At 39.8% G+C, this 27,751-nt stretch overlaps 2 long non-coding RNA genes across 2 annotated transcripts; one reads left to right on the forward strand and one right to left on the reverse strand.

The window, feature by feature from the left end:
* Window positions 1-2,149: 2,149 nt before the first annotated feature.
* On the reverse strand, window positions 2,150-5,639 carry LOC309485059. The gene is made up of 3 exons (XR_014201035.1): window positions 5,233-5,639; window positions 4,455-4,616; window positions 2,150-3,979 (listed from the first exon to the last, which is right to left on the reverse strand). It is a non-coding gene; the product is annotated as an uncharacterized lncRNA (long non-coding RNA).
* A 1,239-nt stretch (window positions 5,640-6,878) lies between these two features.
* On the forward strand, window positions 6,879-27,133 carry LOC309485058. Its single transcript, XR_014201034.1, has 4 exons — window positions 6,879-8,050; window positions 18,622-18,735; window positions 23,721-25,286; window positions 26,081-27,133. It is a non-coding gene; the product is annotated as an uncharacterized lncRNA (long non-coding RNA).
* Window positions 27,134-27,751: the final 618 nt, after the last annotated feature.

Consider the following 27,751-nt stretch of genomic DNA (forward strand, 5'->3'; position numbering starts at 1 on the left):
AAAGGACAGAAATGTGTTGCAGGATGACTGACTCATTGTTTTGATTAGGTTTCTGGGGAGAATCCCGCTAATTAAGGGATCCAAAAAGAATTTGACTTTGAACTTTGTCTGTCCTGTGATTCGTGAGAGTGTGTCTCCAAAGAGAATATCAGAGTCAGTATTTGTTATGCTAAATGTGAATCTTATCAGATCATAATATGAAATTCATTGTACAAATATTTCTCTTCTGGATCATTTTCATTTCTCACACAGACTCACTGTAACATTGAGGAAACTGGGGATTTATTTGTGTTTGTGATGAGTGATTCATACCTGCCTCATCCATGCGGACCACCAAACGATAATCACGAGAGCTGTGTTATTTTAGTATTATTTACATAGTGCTATTATAGGTTTTATTAATATTTTGCATTGGCTATTTTATATTATAAAATAATATAATATTATATTGTATCATATTTTATAATATTATATTTTACATAATTTTTTTGTAATCTTGTTTTTTCTTTTGTAATTTTAGTTTTTTAAATATTATTTAGATTTTTTTTTTAGTTCTAGGTTTTGTTCAGTTTGCTTTTATTTATTTCCAGTTCGTAATTTCAATGCATTCACAAGGCAACATTTCTCATTTTCATTTAATTTATGTTTTTCCATCTAATATTTCAGTTTTATTTCAGCTTTATTTCAATATCAATATTTATTTCAATGTTTAGTTTTAGTTAACTAGAATAACTAAACTTTACACTTTATTTTGATGGTCCACTTTAGACATTCTTCTAACTACAAGTAAATTTGCAACTACATGTCAACTAACTTAGTGGACTGTTAGTAGACTGTTAAGTTAGGGTTCGGTGTTAGGGTTCAGGTTAGTAGAATAAGTTGACATGTAGTTGCAAATATACTTATATCACAAATTCCGAGTATGGGACACCATACTTGGCTACGCATCGTGTCACATAGTCAGTTGTAGAATTTGTTGGATGAGAATCAAAATAAAATCTCAGCAGAAATGAAAGGATTAGTTCACTTCAGAATAAAAATTTCCTGATAAACTCATCACCATGTCATCCCAGATTTCTTCAGTCGAAAAGAAATTAAGGTTTTTGAGGAAAACATTCCAGGTTTTTTCTCCATATAGTGGACTTCAACGGGAGCCAACGGGTTAAAGGTCCAAATTGCAGTTTCAGTGCAGCTTCAAATGGCTCTACACGATCCCAGCCGAGGAATAAGGGTCTTATCTAGCAAACCAATCGTCCGTTTTCTAAAAATAAAAGTAAATGTATATACCTTTTAACCACAAATGCTCACCTTGCACTAGCTCTGCGATGCACCACGCATTATGTAATCATGTTGAAAGGGTCACACGGAAGTACCGAGCCGGTTTTTACAAAGCAAACATTCAAAGATGTCAAACGTCCTTTACAAAAAAAGGTAAAACAATGATGTCGGATGATTTTGAAGTTTAATAGAATAAAACAAACATCAGTCAGTGATAATTAAGATGCCAAACTAAATCTCAATATGAGGGTTGTTTATCTTATAAGGTCTTTAGCAGAAACCTTTCTTGATGATTTCTCTCCTGCCACCTCAACTGCAGTTCATATTTCTCCTTCATTCCATAATTTTCTGAAGTATTTCCCTTTTTTCCTGCTCTCTTTGTCTTCCACTTTCATTACAGAATGAAAAATGATGGTCAGACACAGAGAGGACACAGGACAGACAGTCAGCTAAAAGCAATTTCCTGTCAAAATCTGTCTGTCAGTTACAGTCAGTTGAAGGGCAAGTCGACAATAAATCATTAACATTAAACAGACAAGTGGCACTCTGATTAATCCTTTCATCCTCTTCACAGGCAGAACGAAAAGCCCAGACAAAGCCGTGGAGTTTCAGTCTTCTCCAAAATGCAAAGAGGGATTTTCAAGGTTTAGCAATGCACTGTAAATGAAGGTATGTTATATAACAGCCAGGCAACTTGTATTATGAGCAATGAAAGTGAAATACAATGTTGAATGCACATTATCATATTTCTGTACATAATGTTGCACAGCATGCTGGGATTTGTTGAATACAGGCACAAATCCTATGTTCCTAAGATATGTTAGACATTCACTGAACATAAAATTAACCTAGCATGAAAAGTAGCTACACTGTTAGACATTTTATCGTATTTTTGCGGTAACTTACTGGCAGCACTATTGCCAGTAAGTTACTGTAAGTTCCCCTTTACAGTAGCTTACCTGTAAATGTGTTTTACGGTAAGATGCCCTTACCGCAATTTAATTTTACAGTAAGATGCCCTTACCGCAATTAAATTTTACAGTAAGATGCCCTTACCGCAATTTAATTTTACAGTATGATGTCCATACCGCAATTTCATTTTACAGTATTACAGCCCATTTTACACTATTTTATTATTTATATTTTACATGAATGCTATTGAATTTAATAAATTCCAAAAAAGCGACTTGAGTCCATGTACATCAGCATATTCTTTATTCACTCTCACAATCAATTACATCCATTTTATTTATTTATTGTGATGCAACATTAGGCAAGGCAGTTTTATTTGTATAGCACGTCATACACTTTGGCAATTAAAAGTGCTTTACACAGCAAGGAATTAAAATAATCACAAAATAAAAGCAAGGAAAATTAAAGTGCCCCTATTATGGATTTTTGAAAATGACCTTTCATGTAGTGTGTAACAGCTCTAAGGCCTCGTTTACAAGTGAAATGTAACCCAATTCAGATTTTTTGCTCATATGTGACACAGTTCGGATGTGTTCTATGACAGTGTAAACAGGAAAAAAAACACATGCATTCAGATATTTCGAGATCGGTTTCAGGCCTCATTCATATGTGAAAATAAATCAGATATAAATCGGATATGTGACGGATGGGACGGATGGCCTGTCGAAACGTTGTGTCGTCGTAGGAGAGGAATGTGGACAAACGAAAAAAAAAAAACAAAAAAAAAAACAAAAAAACCTTTATTCCACTATTAATTTCCTTCTCTCTGGGCCTCGAGTTAGTTCACGTAGTATAACTGTGTTGTACGTCACACGTAGGCTCACTATTGGCCGACGCTGGTCATGTGTGATGCGGGTGACGTACAATACAGAAGCGCTGCGCAGTTATACTACGTGAACTAACTCGAGGCCCAGAGAGAAGGAAATTAATAGTGGAATAAAGTCGTTATTTTTTGCTTGTTTTTTGCGCACAAAAAGTATTCTCGTCACTTTATAAACTTAAGATTGAGCCACTGTTGTCACTTGGACTATATTAACGATGTCTTTAATACATTTTCTGGGCCAGCAAGTTATAATGTCTTAGAAGCCTATGGAGGAGTGAGCCAGCTCTCAGATTTAATCAAAAATATCTTAATTTGTGTTCCGGAGATGAACGAAGGTCTTACGGGGTTGGAACAACATGAGGGTGAGTAATTACTGACAGAATTAAAATTTTTGGGTGAACTAACCCTTTAAATACCTATGCTAATCACTTTGTGGGCCACGATTATATATAACTGTGTCTATTAATGCAGTGTATCACTGAGAAACGTCCTGCTTGTGTCGTCCTTGTGATGGAGGTTCGGGTTGAATAACTAGTTCTTCCAGTGTTTCATTATTGGACTCGCGTTCGGATATGGTAAAATCGATGTCATTGTTCGTTACTGTGTTTAGTTTACGGTGTAGGAAGCCTCAGGACAGCTGATGTTGTTATGGCAATGGGTGTTTTTGTTTAAGACACGCGCATTGTACGCAGTAAACCAATCACAACAGACTGAGCTGTCTGGCCAGTAGCATGTGGAAAGGAGGGATTTAGAGAGATTGATTCATCTGACGAGCCGTTTAAGAATCTTTGAAAAATGTGGTGATGTGCAAATGTATATTATGAGAAAATTCAACAGTTTTTTTTACCTTTGATGCACGTAAACCTGTTGTAGGTAAGTGTTGTAGTAAATAGGATAATAGGGGCACTTTAAAACAGTTATAAAAGCAATAAAAAAATTTACAGTACAGTTATAAAATGAATTAAAAGAGTAAAAAGATAATACATAGATAAACTTCTCATCTGACAATACACCGGTGTATCATATTTTTCACAACTCCCAGTTTTACTCTGAGATTTTCCCATGGTGATTACACTGTGTCTGTAGTGTTCTTGCGGCACGCCTAAGAAATCAACGTATCCAAAAAAACTGATTTTTCCCTAAAATCGTACATGAGAAGCTCTAGGACTGACTCACGGGGTAACCTCGGGTTCACTGCCCCATCAGTCCGCACCCCAAAGATTTGTCCGGAAGCTCTAGGAATGGAATCGAATCAGTCCGCACCCCACAGAACCTCGAGTTTAATTACACGTCAAACCCACTACTTCACCACAGACAGAGGTCGTCAGCATGGTTTCATCTCTCAATTTCCCCAATTAAGTAATTTATGTTTGTCTCTTACCCAATTCGCAGTGCCATTTGAGTTCAGTTTAGAATCAAAAGGAGGATGCAAAAATAGAACTGAATTCATAACAAATCAAAGCAGGGATCATGACAATACGCAAAAAAAGCATCCCAGTTGGTCTTGACTGGCCTCCATACCGGTAAACCACTGATGGCTGATCTGAAAAAAACAACAAACAAACAAACAAAAAAAAAAACAGAGAAAATGTGTGAGAAATGGTTGAGTTTGGAGTTTTGGAGTTTATTTAATCTAAATTTGTTCATGGACAGATGAGGAATCAACTTGTGCAACAGAAGTTATTACCAGTCGAGTTAGTTTAAATAGTATAGCTTTATTGCACATCCCTTGTTAGGGAACTCTATTAATTGCCTGAATGTACAATTACGTTAATGGTACACTGAGTAACTTTATGGCTCTTCAAACTTAAATCTGAAATAGAAAGCTTTTGTAACATTACAAATGTTCTTACTGTCACTTTAAGTCAATTTAATGCATCCTTGTCGAATTCAAGTATTAATTTCATTCAACAATCAAAAAAATACAAATAAAAAAACACTGACTGAACAGTAGTGCTTTCTATTTCAGATAAATGCTGTTCTTTTGAACTTTTTATTCAAAGAATCCAGAAAAAAAAAGGTGTACAACTGAAAATAATCAGAAATGTTTCTTGATTCACACAAGTGCTCCTAAAAAAAGTTATGCTGCAAGTACTGCAAGTTATGTTACAATATGTTAATCACATAATGCATCTGATAGTTAGTCAAAACATACTTACAAAGCCAAAGATGCTCAGTGCTGAGGCTCTTAAAAGAGCCTTTGGGCTGTAGTTAGCTCCTGTTGACAGGGAAAAGAGAGAAATAGAAGAAACATTATTTTTCAGCAATGATTATTGGCAAATGACTATATGTTATGAACATGATACATGACAGATCTAGGACTACTGCTAGATTGATCAATCAGATGACAGTTTTACCAATAATTGGCATAGAATTTAAACAAAATATTTTGCAATGAATATTTTGCAGTTAGTCTGCCTTTACATTGCTTTAAATGCATTACTATTTTAACATGTCATATTTCGGTCCTGTGCAGAGTGAATCCAGCATTTATACGTAGCTGTCTGTCACATCTCTTACATCGTGTCTACACTTTGTTAATGAGAGTTTTCGCGAGCCTGCATAATTCGGCACTGAATAAAAACTCCTGCGTTCTCCACAGCGCGAAAACAAAAAGGCACAAATATGCACTGGAGCGTTTGGTTTGGGAAATCTGTTTCGCCTATATATTATAACAGTATCAAGTAACAGTATCAAAGTAGCAATCTCTTGCTTGCGTTTGAACCGGGCCGGGGGAGAGAGAGCGCGAGAGAGTGCCTTTGAGAAAGCGCTAGGCCTAACTTACTTCAAAACGCATTTAACTGACGAGTAAAATATGCCATAACTGGTCGTAAAAAGGACAGAAAACCTTTGTTTGTGTAAATATTAGATTGGGTCCATCTACTGGAATAGGCAGTCAGTCAATTCTATGGCATTTAATGGGATATTAAAGCGGCAGTTTCGAGGAAAATTAGACTGTCCTGTGAGCTGTTATTAAAAGCCTATTAGATTTTATTATTTAAGTTACTTTCTTCATAAATTTAGCTATATTTAATTAGTATTGGTAATGGTTTACTTTGTAAAAGTAACTTATAAAATAAATTTGTTCAGTAAAAAGTACTTACCTCAGAAAAACCCTCAGCTTGCGTCTAGCGATCCACTCTCAGCAGGGACGTCCGTTATGAGCGCGCACTCGACACGTGACGTCACACAAACCTCAGTATACATTCTGCCAGGTTGTTGCGCGGGCTTTGCAACAATTTAAATTTTGTGAGGTGTAAGCAAAGTTTATATATATATATATATATATATATATATATATATATATATATATATATATATATATATATATATAAAGTTTATATTAATAAAAATAAAAAAAAATACTAAAAAAATACATTTATATCATTTATATTGCCTGTATGGGAACCAGTTGTGAATTTTTGTATATGTATATAAACATCCTGTGTTTGCATAGCTTAAAAATGAGAATGCAGATTCATGATTTTCATCTGCAGAACAAGATGGGGGAAAAATATAAAACATTATCATATGATATTTTAATATGCCTAAAACATAAATACAATATGCATATACAAATTTCAAAAAAATCTGTCTTCTTCATTTACAGTAGCACTACTGCTTTTGCGTAAACAGTAAAGTACTGTAAATTCCATATACAGTAAGTTACTGTAAATTTCATAAAAAATACCCATAATGCAGTGCATATTACAGTAGTTAACCGTAAATAATATAAGTGGTATTTTACTGGGCTTTTTTGCGGTAAGTAACTGTAAAATTACGGCAAAGTCTAACAGTGTAGTTAAAAGTAATGTCTTTGTCGTCCTTAAAGTGGTGATTTTAGCTCGTCCCACATTAGAGGTCTTGACTTTCTCAACTGTATAACAGTTACACAGATACAGCAATATCATTTTGACAAGAGAAAAATATATTTTTAATTATTATCCTATTTACATTATCAAAAACCAACACAATCCAATCTGGACCAGCAAATTCTTCATTTTTAAACTCAACATCAAATGGCATTTGCAATGCATTTTAATTCTGAAATATTTCTGGGTAAAAAAAAGGATATTAATTGTAAAAAATAAATATGCAGGATGAGAATTGATTGACTTGAAAAAACAATTTAAAAGTCTGTTCTGTTGACTAAACAATACAGAATATTAATTCATTTCTAAAAACCAACACTACTCTCACTATAAAATGCCACATTTTTAGGTTCCTACTTTAGAAGAACATCTCTTGTATTGTTGAGAGATTTGAGGCTCGTTATTCTTCTTTGTTTTTGTTAATAATTGTTGCTGGATGGTCAGAGTTTAGGTTGGACTGAAAGATGTGACTAATGTGCAGATATTGTTCTGCGTGGGTGGGCTTGAACCTCAAGGTAATCTCTGCCTCACATCTGCTATAAACAACAACAGGGAATAAACTGAAATGTGGTTAAACTTTCGTTAAACATCACCATGGAGGACTACTCATTCAGCACAGGTGTCATGTTTAATACCTGTCATATATCAAGAAGTGAACAGGCAAATAAAATAGGAGCACCATATGGGTTGGCGTGGAGAGAAGGGGGATTTCAGTTTTTAAAAGCCTCTGTTTTTTCTCTATGGGTCTTGACGCCATAAAATGGATACGATTACTATGGTGCCATACGGTTCTTTGGACACATCAGAAGGTCAGTGAACATTTTTTTTTATTACAATCTGACCTTTGGCCAGAGAAAAATGGCATAAAGGAATGGAGACAAGAAGGAATTTTTTTTCAACCGATTTCTCTCATCTCTCTTACTGTAATTATTCAGTCATTCTTAATTGTTTTTGGGATTAGGTGAGAGATAAACTTTTTTTTCCTTTTCTTTTTGAGGCCAAATTGCTTATTCTTCTCTCGTAAACAGAGAGAGCTATACAGATGCAAAGCCGACCTCTTGGAGGACATCGGAAAACCACAATGTCTAATTAATCTCAACTCTTGGTAAGCCTGTTCTCCCTGGGTTTGCATGCAAACAATCACAATACACACATATATATGCATGCACACACACACACACACACACACAGGCTAACATAATGATTCACAAAAACAATAAAGAGATGGCCATCATAAAAGACGCTTTCTGAAACAAATGACGATTGAATAGTGCAGGAAATGTGGTGTAGTTCATTAAAAGGTGATTGATGATTAGCGGACTGCGTGACATATGCTAAATGGGTGGATGATTATCAGCTGAAAAATTAAACACCTCTTGTCCTTGAAACCGTTAAGCTCTCCTCCCGTGCTTGTCTGTTTAAATCCTCCCTGGCGATAAAGCCGTGTTTATTCTCTCTCATTATAGACCTCAGAGGCTGGGGAACAGACAAAGGGATTCAAGTGCCTATGAAGTTTCTCATTTAAACACACACACACACACACACACACACACACACACACACACACACACACACACACACACACACACACACACACACACACACACACACACACACACACACACACACACACACACACACACACATAAATAAAATAAAACATCAGCTACAGATACAGCTAAATGTTACGTTTGGGGCTGAGCTGGTTGACCAAAACTCTTTCTATAGTGAAGCTGATTGACCATGCTAGTGATGTTGGTAAAGATAGTTAAGCAGCCTGATGGGATACCACACTAGCAGCATCCAAAACACAACATGTCTAAGTGGTCTCTTCTGCAGATTTTGGTAAGATGTTTTAAGTATCTTATGTCTAACAGTAAAAACAGTAGCCTAAGGCTTTGTCTACATTAATCCAGAGATACATCTGAAAACGGCGTTTTCGTTTCAAAACACTCTCCGTCCAGGTCGCACTTAGTCACCAGTTTTTTGGTCTAAAACGCAACTGCTCTCATGTTTTGCCGCAGGAGAGCAAATTGCGAGTGAATTTTCTGTCATCTTTGCAGGACTGGGATATGAAGAGTGTACAAAGTGACATACTTTAGCAAGTGTGAAAGTGAATAGCACATAACAGGCACAATAACGGTATAAACATACATATCTATCGGTTCAATATGCGTCACATGACTAAACGTGTCATCGTTTTCCAATAGCTCCATTTTCAGTGTCCACACCATAGATATGATGTAATAAAGGCTATATGTCTTGTGCGCGCTGCTGGCCAATGGAGGTCGACGTCCGCATGTGGTTTTCGTGCGTTTTCTAATTTATCCACATTTCAAAAAGCTCAGTTTTCGCTAGACAAAAATGCCATCTCAGTGTGGACAAAAGTCCAAAACGGGGGAAAAAAGAGGCGTTTTCATACAAAAACGTGTTAGTGTGGACAACGCAATATTGTTAAATTTTTTAGCTGTTGTCTGTTTTAATATATTTTAAAATGTCATTACTGTTATGGCAAAGCATTGTCATCAGTGTCACATGATCCTTCAGGAATCATTCTTATATGCTGATTTGGTGCTCAAGAAACACTGCTTACCACAATTATACTATACACAGTATTTTAGTCTTCAAAAAGGTTACATAACATGTAGCAGAGATGGTAATGATTTTGAAAGTTTTTGAGGCGCTCTCTTTGAACAGGAGACTGATGTATGAAGCAGTGAATGTCCTGTGGAGAATCTGACACAGGTCTTCCCTGAGGCCTCTCTTAGATTTCCATGGGAACTCTTGTTGTCAGAACCCTAAATATGAAGTGTCTCGGAGCCACAGATGAGATTCTCACATGGTGCAGTCAACAGAAATCCACCCTTACTCTTCACAATATCTCCCCTACAGTCCTACCGAACTAGCTTCCTCTGACATCGGCTGAATACCTTGAAAATAAAATCCACTCGTGTCACACAGGCAAGGAAAGACATAGACCTCTTTTTTTGAACACCCAAAGCTCTCTGCCAGATGCTTGTGGTCTCCAGTTTCATTGCAAAGAGTTTCAACATGAGGAGGGAATCACCTCTCTGTACACCTTCAGCCATGGCAATACGACTGGGAATGAAAGCTCTTCCACAATGAGTTTGATAATAGTCAAAGAAAGCTATTGTTTTCTAGACTTTAGACAAGGCATTCTGTTACATGATGCATTGTGTCAGGATGCGTTGAAATGGGGCACACCGCTTTAGGGTTTGCTTAGGCACCGCGCCACGTTCTCAGTCTGATTCTTAAAAAGCAGTGCACGCTATCAATGTTATTCATTCATTCTCCCATCCTCTTGAAAAGCTTTTAAGAAGGAAGCCAGTTTGGAAGACAGCCTGCCCACACAATACTTGGAAGATTCCAGCTCGTCTTTGGAGGAAGGGTTCAGGGGCCAGTGTGGAGGGCTTCCGCTTTTCAACCACAGAAATCTAAGGTTCCCTGTTTCCTTTTCACCAACACCATGTTAACCTTTTAATTAGCTCTCTGATTGGACTGTAGTAAACTCGCTTGGATCAATTCATTGAAGTCGGCAGGATTTCTTAAGGGGCCCTGTTGTGGTTACATAAGCTAAACAGGTTCAGGTAAATAGAAGAGTAGTCGAATAAAGTATTTGTCAATACTTGGACAAGTACAAGAGAATTTAATCAATATGATTTCTAACTGCATACAGTGTCAAAAATACATACAGTACACTCTACGGTTCCTTCTAACAGCCTTACACAAAAGTTTCTTTATTGTTAAAAAACCTTCTTTAGATATTCTTCACAATAAAAAAAAAATGTTCTTTTAAGAACGGTTCACTGAAAGGTTATTTGGGGAAGGGGAACCAAAAAAGTTAATGTTTAGGTTTCGATCAGCAGTTAGAGGAACTGGAAAATGCAACCCCAGTGAAGAGGGGCATTTTCAGTCACTTTAAACTGGTGAGTACGTCTCTGGGATTGATTGATACCATCACTCAGGGCAAAAGCAAAAAAAATACAAACTTTGGCAGTATGAGAACAGCATTCCTGGAGCTGGATAAATCACACAGAGACATGCAGATGACAGACAGACCTTGTCCAGCAGGCAGAAGCTGAATCAGAGCATGAAAAATGCATAAAACTCTTCTGACTCCATCTTGTGTGGAGCTCTGTCCCCTGGGACCAGAGAGACAGAGTAGACGCGGCCCTTGGAGAGTGATTTCCCATACACACCAGTGATGTGTGTCCAGTGGACCACACAGACAGCTAAAAAGCTTTGTCGATTCAAGGGCCTGTTTCATTGTAGATCACTGACTTCTTAGCATAGATGTAGATTTGGGGGAAACAGGTTCTCAGGAAATATCAGTATTAATGTTTTTAACATTTTGTTCAGATACCCTCGCACATCATCCACATGCAGTATAAGTGGACTTTGCAAATATAAATTAAACTTTAAATAAGTATTATGCTTAGAAAAACATATACAGCATTGCATGTTAAATAGCATATACCGTTCCACGATTCTTGAAAATGTTTTGTCAGAAACTTGAAAACGCCTCGGTTACGACTGTAACCTCGGTTCCCTGAAGAGGGAACGAGCGTTGCGTCGAAAAGCTGACGCTATGGGAACGCTTTGCGTGATGACGTCTTGAAGCACATGTAAAATCAGTCCAATGGTGTGGCGGAACGTCAGAGGCGGGTGACGTCACGTACCAGGAAGCTATAAAAGCCGGCCCGAAACAGAAAACGAAAGCTTCGTAAAGTCTGAAGTCGCGCTGACAGGCATGAAGGAGATATGGCAAGGCGACGCAACGCTCGTTCCCTCTTCAGGGAACCGAGGTTACAGTCGTAACCGAGGCATTCCCTTTCAAGGGAACTCCCGTTGCGTCGAAAAGCTGACGCTATGGGAACGTCTATACCAACGCCTCCATAGCTACAAATGTCTGTCCTGTGTGTAATCATGTGAGCAGCACTAAGAAGACAAAACATGAGACCCTAGAGTAGAGTCTAAATCCAGAGAGTAGAACCTGACGAAGGTGTGCGGTGAGGACCAGCCTGCCGCATCACAGACGTCCTGTAACGATACTCCTGATATAAGGGCCTTAGAGGCCGCCATACTCCTAGTAGAGAGCGACCGGACAGCCAAAGGAGAAGGCTGTCCAGCCGCCTCATAAGCCAGTGAGATAGTCTCAACCACCCACTTGCTCATCCTTTGCTTAGACACTGGACCTCCCTTGTTAGGGGAACAAAAGTCACTTTTACGCCACAGGGCAGCTCTGTGGACATACGCGTCTAACGCCCGAACAGGGCAAAGCAAATTATTCGCCCCTGGTCCGATTTCGAAAGGGAGGAGGACCTCCAAGTGCCACGAAGGAAACGAGATACCAAGGGGTCTTTCCCCACAGACATTCCACCCAAAGGACTGTGGTAAGCACCTATGGCCGCCACATAGACCTTTAAAGTGGACGGGGTCAGACCTGCAGTGAACCGTTCCTGCAGGAACTCCAGCACTGTACCAATTGGGCAGTGGACTGGGTCCAACCGACGGTCACTACACCAAGAAGTGAATACTCTCCACTTCAGGGCATAAAGTTTCCTCGTGGAGGGAGCTCTGGACTGTAGAATGGTCTCAACAACCTCGGTTGAGAGACCTGACTCTATGAGCTGGGCCCCCTCAGAGGCCAAGCCCACAGGTTCCACAGTTCTGGCCGAGGGTGAAATATCGAGCCCTCTGCCTGGGACAGAAGGTCCCTCCTGACGGGTAACTCCAGAGGATGCCCGTCGAGGAGGGACACAAGATCGGGAAACCCGGTCCCTGCGAACTCTTTCCAGAACTCCCGGGAGCAGAGCAACTGGGGGAAAGGCGTACAGACGTAGCCTCGGCCACGTCTGTACCATAGCATCCAGTCCCAGAGGAGCTGGATGCGTGAAGGAGAACCAAAGTGGACAGTGAGACGTCTCTCGAGACGCAAACAGATCCACTTATAATTTCCATATCAGCTCCACCACCTCGGGGGTGGAGCCACCATTCCCCGGGCCTCGGCCCCTGTCTCGACAGAGTGTCTGCTCCTATATTCTGGACCCCGGGGATGTAGGCTGCCTTGAGTGACAGCAACTTCCCCTGGGACCACAAGAGGATATGGCATGCCAGCGCAAACCCCCTTGATATAGGCGACTACCGACGTGTTGTCCGTATGTACTACACATGGTGTCCCCTGAGACCTGTGATAAAGCTCCTCAGAGCCCGGAAGACAGCTAACATCTCTAGGCTATAGAATGCCAGGAACGATGATGGTCTTCCCACAGACCTTGAGATGAGCGACCCACAGGATCGCTCCCCAACCCGTGAGGGAAGCATCCGTCGTTAGCAGTTTGCGACGACAAGGAGCTCCCAGCACTGGGCCCTGGGACAGGAACCAAGGTTTCTTCCACATAACCAAGGCACGTAGGCATCACCGCGTGACCTTGATTGTGCGAAATGGGTTGCCCCTCGGGGAAAAACCCTCTGGTCCTGAGCCACTACTGCAGGGGCCTCATGTGCAGCAGTCCAAAAGGTATCCCGTTGGAAGCTGCTGCCATGAGACCCAACAGTTTCTGGAACTGTTTGACAGTGAGTAGCTGGCCTAGCTTTACACTTCTCACAGCTGCCAGGATGGAATCGAAGCGTGGCGATGACAGGCGCGCCTGCATCGACACTGAATCCCAAACCACGCCTAAAAAAGTGGTCCTCTAAAATGGAGAAAGCACACTCTTCTTGGCGTTCAGCCGTAACCCCAACTCTTTCATATGGGCGAGAACAACATCTCGATGTTGAACCGCCATCTAATGCGACTGAGCTAAAATCAACCAATCGTCGATGTAGTTCGTGATGCGAATACCCCGGAGGCGCAGAGGCGCCAGAGCTGCATCCACGCATTTGGTGAAAGTGCGGGGTGATAAAGCCAGGCCGAATGGAAGAACTCGATATTGGTATGCTTTGCCCCCGAAAGCAAACCTCAGGAACTTCCAATGACACGGACGGATGGAAATATGCGTCCTTGAGGTCTATCGTGACAAACCAGTCCTCGGACCTGATCTGTGGCACGATTTGTCTCAAGGTTAACATTTTGAACTTGAGCTGCATGTACTCGTACAGAACTCGAAGATCTAAAATGGGACGCAATCCCCCGTCCTTTTTTGGAACTATGAAGTACCGGTTGTAAAACCCGGTTTCCCTGTTGGAGGGGGGTACATATTCTATGGCCCCTTTCTCTAACAGAGTGTTTACTTCCTGTTCCATAACCAGAACCTGCTCGGGGCCCACCACTGTGGGCAGGACCCCCATAAACCGCGGTGGGCGTTAATAGAATTGTATCTAATACCCTTTTTCCACGGTCTGCAGGACCCAACGAGAAACATTTGACAGTAGCTTCCACGCTGTCAAAGATTCTACTAGAGGTACCAGTCTCTCGAGACTGGTTTCTGGATTTTGTTGCTGTTGAGTAGTCGGTTCGTCGCCCTGTAACGGCGCACCGGCAGGGAACGACCAAACAGACTGCTCCAGCACCCTCCTCAGAGGGGGCGGGCATCCCGAGGCCACTACGTTTCCGGGTGGACCTTGAGATATGTGCTCGCCGGAGACCGCTGCGCCCTGTAACACCGGAGGCGGCAGGGTTGGCAGAACGGTCCCCTGAGGGCACCGAAGAGAGACGGCACCGTATTTTTCTCCTGCTGTTGAGTAGTCGGTTCGTCGCCCTGTAACGGCGCACCGGCAGGGAACGACCAAACAGACTGCTCTAGCACCCTCCTCAGAGGGGGCGGGCATCCCGAGGCCACTACGTTTCCGGGTGGACCTTGAGATATGTGCTCGCCGGAGACCGCTGCGCCCTGTAACACCAGAGGTGGCAGGGTTGGCAGAACGGTCCCCTGAGGGCACCGAAGAGAGACGGGCACCGTGAAAAGAGGTGTTAACCGCTCTGCTTCGGGGGGACTACCCTCATTTGTCCTGAGCCCTCAGACATCAGGACTTTTTCCCAGCAGCCTTCTTGGCGGTAATAACGGTCCGCAGATCCGTTTTACCCCTCGAAGACTGCTGGGTTTGAGAGCGCCCTCCGTGTCCCCGAGATTTTTGTGGGGGAGCACGAGAGGACACACTCTGTTTTTGAGTGGCACGATGTTCAGCGCTCTTTTTAGAGGAGTGAGGCTGCTCCCGCTCAGCAGCCTCAATGAAAGAACGGCGGGGGAGAAGTTTTTGTAATGCAGCTGCCTGTTTAGCAGCTTCCTGAGATTTAGCTACCGCACTGTTTACTGCATCACCAAATAAACCAACAGTGGAAACCGGAGCATCTAAGAGAACGTGCTTTTCTTTCTCTTTTATATCGCTCAAATTGAGCCACAGATGCCTCTCAGTGGCCACCAGGGCTGCCATAGACCGCCGGATTGATTTAGCGGTCTCCTTGGTGGCCCTGAGAGACAGATCTGTGGCTCTGCGTAGTTCAGCCACTGTGTCAGGACCAATTCCCCCGCCCTCCTCTAAATCCCCCAATAATTCTGCCTGATAGGCTTGCATAATAGACATCGTATGCAGACACGCTGCAGCTTGACCAGCGGCTGCATACGATTTATGAACCAGAGATGATGTGAATTTTACTGGCTTAGAGGGAAGTGAAGGAGCTTTCAGGGAAGATGCCGTTGCTGGAGAGAGATAGCTCGCAAGCGTCTCCTCCACCTTCGGCATCTCCCCATAACCATATTCTTTATATTTGTGAATGGAAGAATAGTGGGATGTTTGTGGTGCATACACTCTGTATGAAACCGGTTTTCCCCACGATTTCGACACCTCGGTGTGGAGATCGGGGAAAAACGGAAGGCTTCTTCGCTGAGGCTGTGTACGAGATGGCAGGAAGCGTTCGTCGAGCTTACTTTTCGAACGAACGTCCTGCCTATCCTCTGGCCACTCAATAGATAGTCTGTCAACTGCTCTAGTAATAACATCGAGCAGTTCCTCAAACGCATGAGACTGAGGTGGCGAATCCTCAGACTCAGCTTCAATACTCACAACATCCAACTCCTCAGAGCTGGACAGTTGCAGTATTGGTGCCTCTATCGGGGGGGAAGAAACCGCAATGCGTGCTTCCACACCCTGATGAGAGGCACTGGATCTGTCAGATTGATGCTGAGATAAGGCAGAGCCCGTCTCAACATCCACTGACAGATCCATTTGCGAACCCCAGGTCTGAGATCGCCGCCGAGCCTCAGCCGCGGCGGGACCCGAGCCCTGGGGAACGCGATCGGGATTGAACCGAGCCAAGCGGGATCGGAGCGTGCGCAATGGAAGCGCGTCGCAATGCACACAGTCACCACCCTCGAGTGCTGACTGGGCATGCTCCTCACCCAAACAAACAACACAAAGAGTGTGAGTATCACCTCCCGTTAAATAACGCGGGCAGGGATGGACACACACTCTAAACTGCTGCTTGCTCGCCATACTGAATATATATATATAATATAGACAGACAACACCAAATAACAAGGACAGATTCAACACAGAGCGCAACTGAAGACTCAGAAAGCTTTCGTTTTCTGTTTCGGGCCGGCTTTTATAGCTTCCTGGTACGTGACGTCACCCGCCTCTGACGTTCCGCCACACCATTGGACTGATTTTACATGTGCTTCAAGACGTCATCACGCAAAGCGTTCCCATAGCGTCAGCTTTTCGACGCAACGGGAGTTCCCTTGAAAGGGAACTGTAATTTATTCCTGTGATGCAAAGCTGAATTTTCAGCAGCCATTACTCCAGTCTTCAGTGTCACATAATCAGAAATCAATCTTTTCCCAACAGGATTCTTTGATAAATAAAGTTAAAAATAACAACATTTATTTGAAATAGAAATCTTGTTAACACTTTAGTTTATGGTCCTGACTATTAACTAGATGCTTAGAATACACATTACTATTGGCTGTTTATTGGTACTTATAAAGCACATATTAATGCCTTATTCTGCATGACCATATTCTACATTCCTTAATCCTATCCAATACCTAAACTTAAAAACGACCTTACTAACTATTAATAAGGAGTTAATTGAGGAAAAAGTCATAGTTAATAGTTAAAAGTGAAAATTGGACACTAATCTGAAGTGTGACCAAAATCTTTTGTAACATTATAAATGTCCTTTTTGATCAATTTCATGCTTCCTCGCTATAAATATTCATTTCTTTAAAAAAAAACTAAAATAATTATACCGGGGTGAAACGAAGTGAAACCTCCTCTACTGCTTTTGAGCATATGTCACAATTTACCCTTACAGAGAATGATTGGATTACAATATTCAGACAATTCAAATACAGTGTGGATAGGACATTTAATGCTCACAGGTGTCTAACAGGCCTGGCTTGCAGCCGTTTGTAATTTAAAGGGTCACAGCATGTTTCAATTTCTGTATAAATCAAATTAACCTAACATCTATTTATAGCCGCCTCCCTTTAACATGCTGGTGGGTCCAAGAACCTCATTGGTAGAAAGAGAAAAGGTCAAAAGAACATGAAATCTCCTCAACATCGCAATTATATCTCTAGCAATGAAATTAAATAGAGAAATAAGCACTTTTGATGACGATTTTTTTGCCGTGCTCAGATTTGCAAAGATCTTTCAGGATTGAATTTATTGTCAAATTCTTCCAATACCACAATATTATTATAATTCTACTATTACTCTATGTCAACAACTCTTTCGTTTATTTCTAGTTGTATCTCTCCTTAGGAATTAGCACCAGAAATGAAGTCGATGCTTAAATTAAACATAACAGGGAACTCCATTATGTCTTGTGAGCAATGAAAGACCAGCCTTTGAGTAATAAAATTTTCCTCTGGGAAGGTCTAAGAGGGAAAATGAGAAGTATGATTGTAGATGGCATGCAGATTAAGACAGAAACAAATAAAGAATGAAAGATGCTAATGTTGACCTCAATCCTCAAGACTACTACAGATGCCAGAATGTGCTCTATCACTTCAAAGACTTGTGCAGAAGTGCTTTCTCCAACAATTATCCCTCTCGCTCAACGTCTATCTTTTGGTGTCATCATTGTTATTCAAGCGCAGTCTTGGAATGCAATGGTTTTTGTGGATGAACAATTTTACTGCTGATCAAAGTCTGCCAGAAACATCTGGGCCAACATAGCAAAGCTGCTTTAATGGCAAACTGCTTTTGAGGACATGAAACAATATTTAGACTTTTCACATCATGCTGTTTTATTTGACTCTAAACTACTCTTGCATAGTTTAAAATGCAATCAAATTGTTCCTCCTTAACAGGAGATAATGGTTATTCCAACCAGTACAAGCTAGTAACTATAAGTAAGGGCACCTATTCATTCAAATATCTAAGCTCTTACATCTTCTGTGTTCACATATTATACTCAGGCTTGTTTAATATTCTTAAGTTGTAGATAAACACTTGGCATAAGGAAGCTTTTCACTTTGCTTGAGAAAGTAGCACCTAATTCCGAACAAACAGACAGACATGTGCTCCCAGGTTGTTCCAAATGCTGACCTTTGACCTCTCACTCTTTCTAACGCACAAGCAGACTGAGCCGTGTTGCCACACATGGGCTGTTCGACTCCTCTGAAAGGCTAGTTTTCTTACAGCTTGTGTTTATTATAACAAGTGCTGGAATTCAGTCTAATGAAGGTTTTTATTATCTATAATAAGGTCAACTGGAGCCAATGCGAAATGAGTGGAGCGTTTAAGAGAAGGGACAACCAGCAGAAGATTGACAAGAGCCGCTGGCACTTCTGACTGTTGTTCTAACGTCTCAAAGTGATGGTAAGATGACAGTGTTCTCTCACAGTTTACTTGTAGCTTATCATAGAGTCTGATTGTGAAGAGATTTTTGACAATTAACTTGATTCATCAACTGTTAGTCAAGTCAAGTCACCTTTATTTATATAGCGCTTTTTACAGTACAGATTGTTTCAAAGCAGCTTTACAGTGATAACAGGAAAATAATGCAACAAAGTTTGGAAATTAGTGTCATAGTCCAGCTTAAGTAAGTTCAGTGATGGTTCATTTTTGTTGTAAAAAAAAAGTTATTAATTTAGCTCATTTATACTGTGTATATATATATATAGCCGCTCTGGAGAAAACAGGGATGTCATCAGTTCTCATATAATGGTGTCAATGCAGGCAGATCAATAATATTGTAGAATATTAACTGTTGTCCATAATGTTTGGAAGTTCATATCACCAATGGTGCTTTAAACATTAAGAGACATGTTTACAGTGTTCTTTTTTTCTATAGAAAAGTCTGAAAATCTGGCTTTCAAAGTCTAAATCAATGAAAATATAATCAGTTTTAGGATTTTGACAATTTTATAATAAAGCAAAGACAAAATCTATAAGAAATATTTGAAATTATATATGTTCATATATGTATGTTGAATATATGTTCACATATATCCAGGGTATATAGTATTAATGTAAAGTATATGTATAGTTTAGATTTTGTAGGCATAGTTAGATTAAGTATATGTGTAGTTAGTATTTTTATATGTATAGTTAGATTATATACTGTATATTATATGTATATTACTTCTTTCAGTAGGTTAGCTTTGTGTAGGTTTATACTTGTTTATATGTTTACTATGTTTACACTTTTACTTTTTATGTTTCTATTTATTTTATATTTAAATATGTAGCACCGTTATCCTGCGAGGCACGACATTTCATTCCACTGTGTGTGTATATATATATTTATATAATTTTAAAATAGAAAAAAATTTAAAATAAATTTTACATCAGAGATGTTTAACTTTTCACTCAAATTAAGATTTTAGTGAAATTGAATTGGAATGATAGTGAACATTTTGATGGAAGGAAATGGTTAAATTAGATAAAATTTATTGTTTTAGACAAAAAAAGAAAAAGAAAAAAAAATCCACAGAAAATATAACAACACCTTTAACAATACCTTAGTAATTTAATGTGAATTTGATTGATTCACATAATTTCCTATGTCTGTTTAAAAGGTCTGATTATTTAGTGATCCGAATCTCGAAACAACATGTCCACCTTGTCATGCAAACATATGGGTGACAGGCGTACATCACATTAGAGCTTATAATGGGTAGCTGTAGCCAAGTCTGTATAGAAGCATTGACTCGAGGGTCTATTCTAGATGGATGAAATCTGGCCCACAGCATTTTTCATTCTTCTAAGAGACTGCTGCAACACCAGCTTTAGTCCTGTAGTCATGATCATCGGGGAGATGCTGCCACACTGATATCCATTATAGTTAAAGAGAGAGACGGTTAGCACATGGGAGAAACGGAAAGGGAGAGCGAGAAAGCAACAGAGAGCCATAAAGTCTGGTTTCAGCCACCTGTGCTCCTGTGCTCAGCTCATTCTTTGTGTGACACGCTGTGCGCAGATAATTTCGTTTATGCAAATGTTTTTTTGTTAAAAGGAAATTATTGGGCATGCTTCAGAGAAATGAGCTGAAGAATAAAATGAAGGAATGTTTTAAATTAGAAAAAGTTGGATGAATTATGAAAGTCTTTTGCATATCCACCTTTTCCCCATTATGCCAAACCGGTGGCCTGGTAATTAAAGTCATGCACTGATGGGATTGGTGCGTTCTGTGCCACCGTGCTCCTTTATTGCACTCTGTCATTTTGGCACATTTGAGACAGGAAGGGGTTGTGGAAGGAGACTGAAAAAATTAGCATAGGTCTAACGAAATAGAGGGCAGTGAATAATGGAGACCACCAACGCTGGTGGGTTTCTTGATAAATGGGGATTGATCTACTCTTGGTTCAGAAAGAACCTTGTCTGTGATTTTGGATCTTTGGAATATTTGGATATTATAGAGGTGTATTTGTTTTGTGGTTTGTTTTGTGTGTATTACACAGTGTTCGAACAAGGCCATAAAAGATGAACCAGTGAACGTTAAAATGTTTTCCATGTTTTTTGTCCAAACTGGCCTCGACTGCAGTTAGTAGGCTGCTTGTTTTCTGTTTCTGCAGCGTTAATCTTGGCAATCCCACCCCTACTGAAATTCCATTGCTCGAAAATCTCTCTCCATTCTACATAAAACATAAAATATGTTCTGATATGTTATTTTTTTAGGCATCATGCAGAACTTTTGCTTTCTGTGTTAAAACACAAGTAGCTTGAATCTTGTCACATCACACCCGACATGATTTGATCCTGGATGAACATCCTAGAGCAACCCTATCCATAGTCCTAATAATAACCTATGCTTAAAATCAGAAAAAAAACATAAATTTTAACACCTTCAACCCTAAAATCTGATTGATTATGGATAACTGATTTTATTCTATAGGTTGAACATGTACTGCATATTTAAATCATGTTGTTTCAAGCTAGTGTCATTATAAAAGTTACAGTTAAACATGTAGGCCATAAGATGTTAGCTTGAAAGGTCTATTTAATATGCCTGCAAACTATCAGTGTAAGACACTACCTCTTTAATGTATCACAGCTGCTGGGAATCACTCCTCACACACGACAGACAGTGACCTTGGTGTCTCATTAGTACGTTCGTTCAGTGTTCTTGTTCAGTGTGTGTGATGATTAACAGTCCTGCTGGGGCCCTCCTGTATATTGTGTCCAGCAGCAAAACTGCCTGAAGGATCTCAAAAACACCAGGGACAGTGAGATACACCATCCCAATGTGACACTACGGTCCATTTAATCGAATAATTTACAAAATTCTGCCATTATTTACTACTATTTGGACTATATAGAGCACAAGTCCTTTGAACAACTTTTATTTGAACAACAACATGAGGGTAGGTAAATGTTAACAGAATTTTCATTTTTGGTGAACTGTATCTTTAAGCAACTGTCATGCATGATTGGATTCTCAACACCCAAACCCGTGTCCACGGGGCAAAGTTGGCTACGTTCACACTGTGAGCCTTTGTGCTCAATTCCGATTTATTGCTCAGATTCTGGGGGGTTTTTTTGTATAGCTGTTCACATTGTTGTTTTAAATGTGGCCAATATCAGATTCCAGTGTGAACAGATCATGGTCCTGAAATGACCCGCATGTGCAAAAGAACGATAAAAAGACGTCACGCAGCACGCTGTCATATGGAAGTAAACTCGGAGGACATTAAAGTAAGCGGTTACACATTATTTTATGATACTGGCCCTCGTTTTTTGCTTATATGTGCTGTCACTGTAATACTTATGAGCTCTGACACATCACTGTCCTTCACTGACTACCTTTCTTGATAACTTCGGATAAGTAAAATCTTTGAAGTGACTCCCATGAGCGCAGAATTGTGACGAATGTTGCGTGACGTAAAAGTCGCATGAATTCCGATACGACTGTTCAGACCAAGCGGGAAGGAAGTCGACCGGAAGTTGAAGCCGGCCGCGTGCCACCATCTTGTAGCAGAACTTCACCTGCTGTTAGCATCCCATTGACTCCCATTCATTTTGGCGTCACTTTGACAGCAAATAACTTTACATCTGAGGCGTTTGAAGACTCCATTTGTCCATTATTTATTTCTAAAGAAACACGACAATGTATAAAATGCTCCATTACCTTGTAGCTTACGTTATGGCCCCGTAAAAACAGTTTTTGTAAAAGTAGGCTAACGATTGCGTCATAACCACGCGTCTCTCTGTCGCACAGTAGAGAGATTACCGTATTGACAGGAGGAGAAGCTCGCGGGCAATCGGGGAGACGTGGAGGCAAATTGACAAAGTAATTAATCAGAATACCTAGCAAAAGTTTCTCCTGCTCCTAGCTCGTGGATACCTCCTACTCACACTCTCCGTCTCTGCAAGATTCGGAAGGGAATGATTCAGATTTCTCATGCCACAGCCACTAGAAGACAGACGGGTTGCTCACGTCACATCTACGTCGTCAAGCTCAGTTTGAGTCTGCGCGTCAGGAACGGAAGTCCTAAAAAATCGCTGAAAATGGGCTTCACTTGTCTCAATTGAGTTCCAATGAGATGACTCTGTCCATTTCTTATACTGTCTATGGTTCAGACTGATCGAGGTCGCGTTGCAAAACATCTGACCTGTATCGGATTTAGGACCACATATGGAAGTGGCCCAAATCAGAAATGAAAAGATCTGAATCTAGGAATAGGACATTTGTCTTTGTATTTCAACACTTTTTTTTTATGTTTGCAATGAAACAGAGAGAATATGAGTTAATTTGTTTTAGAAAAAAATAATTGTAATATAGTTGGATAAAGTAGAATGCATAATTTGACTTTTGACCCACAGTTCTCAATAAAGTGTGATGTTTGGCCCTTAGTAAAACATTTGGGCACCTCTGCTCTATAGCATTGGTGGGATGTTTTCTTTTTTTCTTTTCTTTTTTTTTTGGAAAGACGATATTATTTACCACATGACTTGTGCTGTTTTTAATCTGGCACACAGACTTGAAACATCTGCTTGTTTTTTTTATATTGAAATTCTTAAGCAAAAAAAAAAAAGGCTGCACAACGTCTACACAATCGAGTTGAGTTTCAAAACCCAAATCAATGCCTGACCGTGGAATATATACAGTTACGGAGATGAAAACAGATGTCGCCGTCAGCCAGACTAAGATAAGAATTTGTTTCTTGTCTGTTTTTATTGATAGGAAATTTGAAAATTGCCTTAAAACAGCAATAAATGTCAGAGAGGTTTGGAGTTTGATTGTTTTTCAATGTGCTTTCATGACTAGCAGCATACTTTTTTTCTGCCTATATATATGTATTGTATTTTTTCTGTTTTCATTCACTTACTACTATGTCTTTCATTCTGTGCGTGTGTCCTAGGCTCAACAACAGGTCATTTCCCAGGACGGGGCACAGGAGGAAGCCACTTTGCTATAACATAAACAGGATTATTTTAAATCAAATTTCACAGCATTCTGTAGCTGAGCTGCAAGAAAGCGTGCTCAATGCTTTGAAAGGCAGAGGGAGGGAGAGCGAGATATTGAAAGAGTAAGAGGGAGAAATGTACTTTTATCTCTTCACAGGAATATAGATGCGGTCCACTTTGCAAATTGACTTCGAAGGCCACAGTTCTGCAGTATTTCTGTACCCCTCACTTTGAGGAATATACAGCTGAAGTCTGATTCTGCAAGGATGCTTCATGATTTACGACGTGGAGGGATGTGTTCCCATCTGGGACTCCAGCCACTGCCGGACAGGAGATTTACGGGTGCAATGACACCACTGATTACTTTCGGACGCTGAGGAGAAATGGACACAGTTTGTTTTTCACCCCTTTCCATCTTTAAGACCTGGGCTGAGCTGAGCATGGTTGAGTCCCTGGGCCTAGATTTGGGTCTTTGTCCCGTAGCAGAGGCACCAGGGTTCGCTTATGGACACACACAGGCTAACTTGGACGAGCTCAAGTCGATAAATAACATACGCAGACTGATGGGAAACCCATACTGTATCTCCGTCGACGAGAAATGCAGAGACATTGTCATGACCCCAGAAACCACACTTGCGCTAGGAGCCGCTTGACTCCATCCCTTTCGTTTTGACAAATTTGTGAGTCTTCCTGTGCGTTCCGAGTAGGCCAAACCGTGGACATCCGAAGTTCAGCCAAACCCAATACAAACTGAAAGCAAATGCTACGGTTCAACTGACCTCACACTGGACTAAATGGCTTGATAGCTTTGTATTATATGACTTCTGACAAATAAAATGCCTTCTTTTTCATTTACCAACAACAAGAACCTCAAATCCATTAAGAAAAAAAAAAAAAAAAAAAATGAAAGACAACGCTGCCTAACACTCTAACTCAGTCAATAAATCAGGCAGAAACAATAAGCGGAAACCATAAACGCAGACTGGATTGAAGTCATTTTTCTTCACATGGAAATTCTCAAGACATTTTCAATTTCATGCACAGCACAGAAACCATACTAAAGACATTTGTGTAATATAAGCAGGGAAAAACTCTTTTGATGATCGCGACAGGTCTGCGTTCAACCCAGCTTTACGCAAACAATGTGCCTGCCTGTCTGTCTGCCTGCCATGCATCCTCAAAGGGACATGAAGTGTCTCATATACATTTGACACAAAGAACGGGTTATGTGACATAAACCAGATGGACTCTTCAGTAGGACCCAACATTGTGGTTTCTCAGAGACCACAGGCTTACTTGATCGCTCCACCCTGGGCCTGCTCACTGGCAACTGGGAGGCGACTCACTTTCATTCGTCTTCTCACAACTTTGGGTGAAAAGCTTTTGGGAAGCTTTGTAAGATTGATGATCCATGGCCAATTACTGCTTTAGCCCCTCAGTCTCACAAAGAAAGCATGAGCTCGGACGTAAACACATGGACAAAGACGCAGTGGCTGGGAATACCTGTGTCTCGACAATATGTAAGTGTTCTTACTAAAAAAAATCTGTCTGGACTGGGGTATCATCACTCTCACATAAAATCTAAACATTCTTCAACACACACATACATGGCTACTTCATATATGGTGACAGAAACCTGTTTGTGATGCCATATTTGATGTATCCTGTGCATGTATGCGTTGATCAATATTTTGATTGGATTTGAGAGTGAATAAGGGCTTAAATATCTGTCTTTACCAGTCAAGTCATATAGATAAATTTCACGCAACCTTTACAGTGCTTTTCAAACGTTTGGGGTCAATAAGATTTATTTATTTTTTCAAGAAATTAATTATTTTATTCAGAAAGGATGCATTAAATTGATCAATAGTGACAGTAAAGCCATTTATAATGTTATAAAAGATTTTGACTTAGTATTCATCAAAAAATCTTGAAATATTTTTATCATGGTTTCCACAAAAAATATTAAGCAGCACAACTTTTGAACTGTTGAATGATTTCTGAAAGATCATGTGACACTGAATACTGGAGTATTGTCTGCTGACAATTGCTCTTTATCATCACAGGAATATTAAATATATTAAATAGAATCATTTCACAATATTATAGTTTTGTATTTTAACAAATGCAGCCTCGATGAGCAGACTTCTTTAAAAAACATTAAAAAATCTTGCCGACCCCAAACTTTTGTGTGCTTTTTGGATCTTAAAAGTTTTGGGTGTCATTTTTAAGGTGAACTATCCCTTTAACACTCCTTTGTTTTATCTATAGATGAGACTTCAAGAGTATCTCTTAAAATAATCTCATTCCACAGCCTGATCCAGGTATTTCTGGATGGTGCCATCCCGAGTGAAGAAAGGAGGGGCCGTTGCATCTGACGCCCCGTGGTTGACGAGCACCAGGGCGCCAGGCAAAAGCTTGTTAGACAAACTCTGACAACAAGACGCTGCCCTTGAAAATCAATTATAAACACAGGAGCTTCCCTGCATCTGTTTCTGCTCGCAGTTTTGTGGGGCTGTCTGTCTTGGATTTCGGTTTTATCCTCCCTCTCTTTGGGCAGCTTCCACTGTGGTTCAAACGGCCATCCCTGAAGGATTACTGCGAGTTTTTAAACCCACAGGGACAGAGGGTGTAAATCATGAACGGGTGAGCTAGAGTGATGACAGGTCATGGCATCCACTGCTTATTGGGATGAGCAGTTTATGGGAGCAGTTGGGGTGTTTTTCATTGCATCTGCTTTGCCTGGCCTCCTGTTGCCAACAAGTAAACAATCATAAAAAATGACTTTGACTGGTTAAAAAGGGGTGCAGACAAGTTTGTGCAGAGGTCTTATGGGTTCCCACTCTTTAAGGTCCTCTAATGGCCCTTTAGGGCTCGGCTTACACAACCTGGGGCCCGTGGTTACTCTCAGTTGTTTCAGCATGTCACCATTCCATTGCACCAACAAATATCAAGTCCTGTGCTGATATTAACAAAAAAAATTTAGTTTGGTTCAAAGCTTCACAATTGAAATTTTAAAGTAACCCAAAGATTTAATCCTGCATCAGTCTACCTACTTTATTTCTACAGTAATTGTTCACAAATTTATTAAAAATGGATCTACCATCTGTCTTCCATACCCATATGACTATTTTTAGGAACAAAAGGAATAATGTAAGTTGTGTTCATTCAGATATGGTGCTGTAAGGTGTATCACAGCAAATCTGAAGTCAATGACATCAAATGTTTTCTTGTGCCCTTGTCATGGAGGTCAAACTTGGTGAAAGACTGACTATATTTGTGTCTATATGTGATAACTTTTGTATGTTGTATAGACTTTTTTTAATGATTTAAAAAAAAGTTTTTGTCAACTGAAATAAAGCTGAAATAAAATAAAGATATTAAATAAATAAAAATGAAACTTAGAAAACTTAACTGAAAAGTAAAGTGAAATAGAAAAATACTAATATATATATATATATATATATATATATATAAAGGTTATTGAATCAAAAATTGTATTGAAAACTAAAATTATAAAATATAAGTTAATTCAAAATATTAATAAGTATATGACTATAATAGTATTAACATTTATTCATTTTAGCTGACGCTTTTTATCCAAAGTTTTTATCAGTATTAAATACTGTAATACTAAAATAACACTGGTATTATGGTGCATTTTATGTCCACATTTATTTTAATTCAATGGAAAGAACGCCATGAATTTTTAACATTTTTTAATGTCTCATTTTGTGCGCTACAAAAGCATAAGTGTTAACAAAGTGATTAAAAAGTTAATAATTATATAAAATCATATAAAATAGTTTATTTGTACAGGGACAATACATACATTTTGTCTACAAAAGATATGTAGCCTATCTCAGGTTCCTATAAAGCTTCTTTTTTTTTTCTTTCTTTTTTTTTAAGTAATTGTTACTGCTTAATTTCCAAGTCATGCTGTGAAATTGCAAACAGTAGAAGGCATATGAATTAGTTCCAACAT

The sequence above is a fragment of the Leuciscus leuciscus genome (assembly GCF_965113295.1).
Source record: "Leuciscus leuciscus genome assembly, chromosome: 21".
NCBI classification, from domain to species: domain Eukaryota; kingdom Metazoa; phylum Chordata; class Actinopteri; order Cypriniformes; family Leuciscidae; genus Leuciscus; species Leuciscus leuciscus.